Source organism: Emydura macquarii, unplaced genomic scaffold (genome assembly GCF_026122565.2).
Source record: "Emydura macquarii macquarii isolate MOO-44397 ecotype Brisbane River unplaced genomic scaffold, CSIRO-AGI_Emac_v2 contig_30, whole genome shotgun sequence".
Classification (NCBI taxonomy): Eukaryota; Metazoa; Chordata; order Testudines; family Chelidae; genus Emydura; species Emydura macquarii.
Genome location: NW_027130167.1, coordinates 103,341 through 107,925, shown reverse-complemented (window position 1 = coordinate 107,925; position 4,585 = coordinate 103,341). Strand labels below are relative to the sequence as shown.

Genomic DNA, 4,585 nt, shown 5'->3' with positions numbered 1-4,585 from the left:
CCAATAGTTCAACACGTGTTTTCATCCTGCTTCAGGACAAAACATTGATATTCCAGCCAGTGCTTGCAGAGTGACCTGTGCCTAATGGTTCTCACTTATATGTGCCGTGTTGCTGGGACTCTCCACAGCAGACACAATGGAGAAGCTCTCTCCAGTTTGGAATCAGCTGCTTTATCTTTAACCCCCTGCAGCAGACTGTTTGTGTTGCTGCAAACCAGGCTCCTGATCCTACTGACGGCTCTGTGTGGGTAGAGCCTAAACCCCCCCGTGGACCCACAGAGAAGTCAATGGGGCCACTTGCACATCGGGACCGAAGAGCTAGGGCTGGCTGCAACGTGTCCATCAAAATTGGTTTTGTTATCTGTCAAAACAGAGAGAAATAGCAAAATGGTCATTTTTTCAAAAACTTTTTCTTCCCTTTTTTTGCTAATGCAGATAATAAGGGTAAAAGAGCTTGAAAAATCAGAACCCCTCCACTCCCACTTATTTACTATTCTCTCACCTCCTTCCCTGACATCAACCCCCTACCACCCACTCCGTTTATCATCCACTCCCTTTACCATCCACTCCACTTATCCCCTGCCCATGATCCCCCACAGCTCCAAAGCCTTCCTCAGTATTTCACCCTCTCCTCCTTCACCTGCAAGCATTCAGGTGTCTTTTATTGTCATTATGAACATAGTTTGAGCACCTTCTGGATTTTTCTGCTGCACTCAGAGTATGTTTCAGCCAAAATAAAAACAAAGCAAAAGCCGTTGACAGAGGCAGAGTGTAGCAACATGCCTGCATTTAATTTCAGCTTTCTGCCAAGGGTAGTTTTTGAACTTAGGCCTCTTGTTTTTGACATTGACCTGTGCAGCACACATGTTCCCTTGAACTACCCCATGAAAACTGGGTGGCTAGCAAGCCCTGGGGCTAGTCTTTCTGCATGGGAACAGCCTAACCAACTGAGGCCATGGGCATCAGGATCAAGCCCAGCCAGAGAGCTTAATTCTTTTTCAAATAATGTTTTCAATATTGTTTCACCAAAAAGGCTGTAGGTGACATACACTAGATGCGGTATAAATTGATTGATTTAGACCATTTGGGACATGATCAGAGCCATGTTTTGACCCCCAGATGTGAAAAAAAAACCCAAACCCCAACACTATGAAGAGATGCCAACCATCTGAAATGCTATTTTGTTTGGGGGCAGGGAGCTATGTCTTGGGTATCCCTTGCTCAAATGATGTTGAATTGAAATCACTAACCGCAGCTTCATCCTCATGAGACACATCCAATGCGAAGTCAGTGCAGGCAAGCAGACAGCTTTAGAGTACTTAGAATAATGACTAAACAGATTTAAATACAACAGAGCCAGCCCTTCGCTATAGTACACTCTGGTGGAGAAGAGAAGCTCTTAAAGAAGAGAGTTTAAGCACACAAAATACACACACAACAAAGGGAATAGAAGAACATTAAATTCTGGTATTTTATTGAACTTAAACCAGGTACATTTTGTAGGAGTCATTCACGTATATCAGAGTTTCAGGTAAAAATAACTCTTCCTGAATCAAAAGCTGATTCCCCTTGGCCCTACATTAGTCTGAGAAAATGGGAATTTATTTCAGGAAGTGTCATTCCTGATTAACACCAATGTGAGAGAGAAGAGATTCAACCCATTGACTCCAAGGCAATGACTGCTGATTTACACGTGTATATGTAAGAGAGGAAGGCACATTTAAACAAATGGAGTCATAAACCTGAAGTAATTACATTTTCTGTAAAAATAGTTTCCTGCCCAGTATTCTTCTCAGGGCGCCTTTCACCTCCTTGTTCCTCAGGCTGTAGATGATGGGGTTTAACATGGGGGTACTGATTGTGTAGGAGAGAGACAGCAGCTTCTTGGTTTCTGGGAAGTAGCTGGATTCTGGGGCAGATTGGGTTGAGCTGGCTGTGCCGTAGAAGAGTGTCACCACCACCAGGTGAGAGGAGCAAGTGGAGAAGGCTTTGTGTCTGCCCTCTTCTGAGGGCATCCTCAGGATGGTGGTGATGATCTGCACGTAGGAGACCAGGATCAGGAGGAAGGGGAAAATGACAGAAAGTACAGCTGCTGCGAGGGCCTCGATTTCGAACAGAGAGGTGTCAGTACAGGCCAGCTTCAGCATGGGGGGAGCATCACAGAAGAAGTGGTTGACTTCATTTGGCTCGCAGAATGGCAGACTGAATATCCAGGTCATCTGCACAGTGGCAACCGGAAATCTGAAGAATCATGAGGCTCCGGACAACTGGAAGCAAGCCCTTCTATTCATAATATCCGGGTAGCGCAAAGGGTTGCATATGGCCACGTAGCGATCGTAGGCCATAGCGGTCAAAGGACAGCACTCAGCTGTTCCAGAGAAGAAAAGGAAATAGAGCTGAGCTGCGCAGCCGACATAGGAAATGGTTTTATTTTCCACCAAGAGATTTATGAGCATCTTCGGGACAATGACCAAATTGAAACCGATCTCTAAGGAGGCCAAGTTCCGGAGGAGGAAGTACATGGGGCTATGGGGAGCGTGGTCCACGGATCTGACTAGGATAATGAGCTGGCTTCCTGTCATGATTATGGTATAAACAAGGAAGATCAGGAAAAACAAGATCAGGAACAGAGGAACCTGCAGGTTGGGGGTGATTGGAAAATCCCATTAGGATTAATTCTGTGACCATAGTGTGATTCTGTATACTCATGATGTTTCTTCAACGTATTTCATCTGGAAGACAGTTTTATGACGCATTCTTGGTGGAGAGTTTATGTGGTCATTTTTATCTATCAACTATCCATTTATTTGGGAATATATATTTTAACAGGTTCTAGATAGATAGATATATTACTATTTGAATCCATCTCTCTTTGATAATCTTATTTCTCTATCTAGAACAAAGATAGAGGGGACCGACGAGCTGGGCAGCAGCTCTGCAGAAAAGGACCTGGGGGTAATGGTGGATAAAAAGCTGGATATGAGTCAGCAGTGTGCCCTGATTGTCAAGAAGGCTAATGGCATATTGGGCTACATTAGTAGGAGCATTGCCAGCAGGTCACGGGAAGTGATTATTCCCCTCTATTCAGCATTGGTGAGGCCGCATTTAGAATATTTTGTCCAGTTTTGGGCCCCCCACTACAAAAAGGATGTGGACATGTTGGAGAGAGTGCAGCGCAGGGCAACCAAAATGATTAGGGGGCTGGAGCACAGGACTTATGAGGAGAGGCTGAGGGAACTGGGCTTGTTTAGTCTGCAAAAGAGAAGAGTGAGGGGGATTTGATAGCGGCCTTTAACTACCTGAAAGGGGGTTCCAGGGAGGATGGGGCTAGGCTGTTCTCAGTGATGGCAGATGACAGAACAAGGAGTAATGGTCTCAAGTTGCAGGGCGGGCGGTCTAGGTTGGACATTTGGAAAAGGTTTTTTACTAGGAGGGTGGTGAAGCACTGGAATGGGTTACCTAGGGAGGTGGTGGAATCTCCATCCTTAGAGGTTTTTAAGCTGAGGCTTGACAAAGCCCTGGTTGGGATGATATAGCTGAGGTTAGTCCTGCTTTGAGCAGGGGGTTGGACTAGATGACCTCCTGAGGTCCCTTCCAACTCTAATATTCTATGATTCTATGATTCTATGAGAATATATGTGAAGATAGCTATAATAGTGAAATATTTATATCCGGTATCGTTTATATCGATATCATGAATCCATATCACTATTTGACTCTCTCTTTCTCAATGGCCAAATAATGACATAGATTAATCTATCTCTATCTCTCTCTGTCTCTCTCCCTCTCTTCACCATGACAAGATCTATCTCTCTATTCCACCTTCACCATGACAAGTTCTGAGACTCCGTAAATGGCCACTCAAAATGTTTCACATTTTTCTCCATCAAGTTTTATCCTTTCACGAATCACATTTTATGCTGTTCCACCAGTTCTAATCTGTAGGGGTTGGCTGCCTGACAAAATATATATGATCAGAACTGTCCATGATCTGACTTTGTCTGCTCGTAGCGTGACTGCTTTCAAAGTGCCTCTTGGGGGACAGCCACACAATGCTTCTTGTATTAATATTTTGGGGGTGGGGTATAGGGAAGAACAGTCATTAGCTCTTCCGTGCAGAGCCGGCGCTAGGCACAAGCAAACTAAGCAATTGCCTAGGGCCCCAAGCAGCTCAGGGGGTCCTCATTCACTCGCTATTAAAAGAACTTGCCAGTTTTAGTATTGTGTGTGGGGGGGGGGGAAGGAGTCGGGGGCAAAATATTCCTGCTTTGGGCCCCCAACAGGCTAGCACCGGTTTTGGTTCTGAGGCAGACGGAATGTGATGGGGATGTTCAGGAAAGAAAACCAGCTGGGAGAAGGGAAAGGTGGAGCGTAATCGGAAGCCTCTCTTCTGGATAAGAACCTTGTGAGGACATTCAATCAAAATGATGTTTGACATAGAGCCCAGCCATGACCTGCTTCCTTGGTTAGAGCTCAATCCTTTAACTGCTTGGAAGTCTCAGTTCCTACTGATATCCGTTAGATGCTGAGGGCCAAACTGCAGTTACTATGTAATACCAGATTTGCCCGTCACCTTGGGGTATGC

At 45.2% G+C, this 4,585-nt stretch overlaps 1 pseudogene; it reads right to left on the bottom strand.

Moving 5' to 3' along the window:
* Nucleotides 1-1,751: 1,751 nt before the first annotated feature.
* LOC137164728 (olfactory receptor 10A4-like) lies at nt 1,752-2,709 on the bottom strand (annotated as a pseudogene).
* Between the last annotated feature and the right edge of the window lie 1,876 nt (nt 2,710-4,585).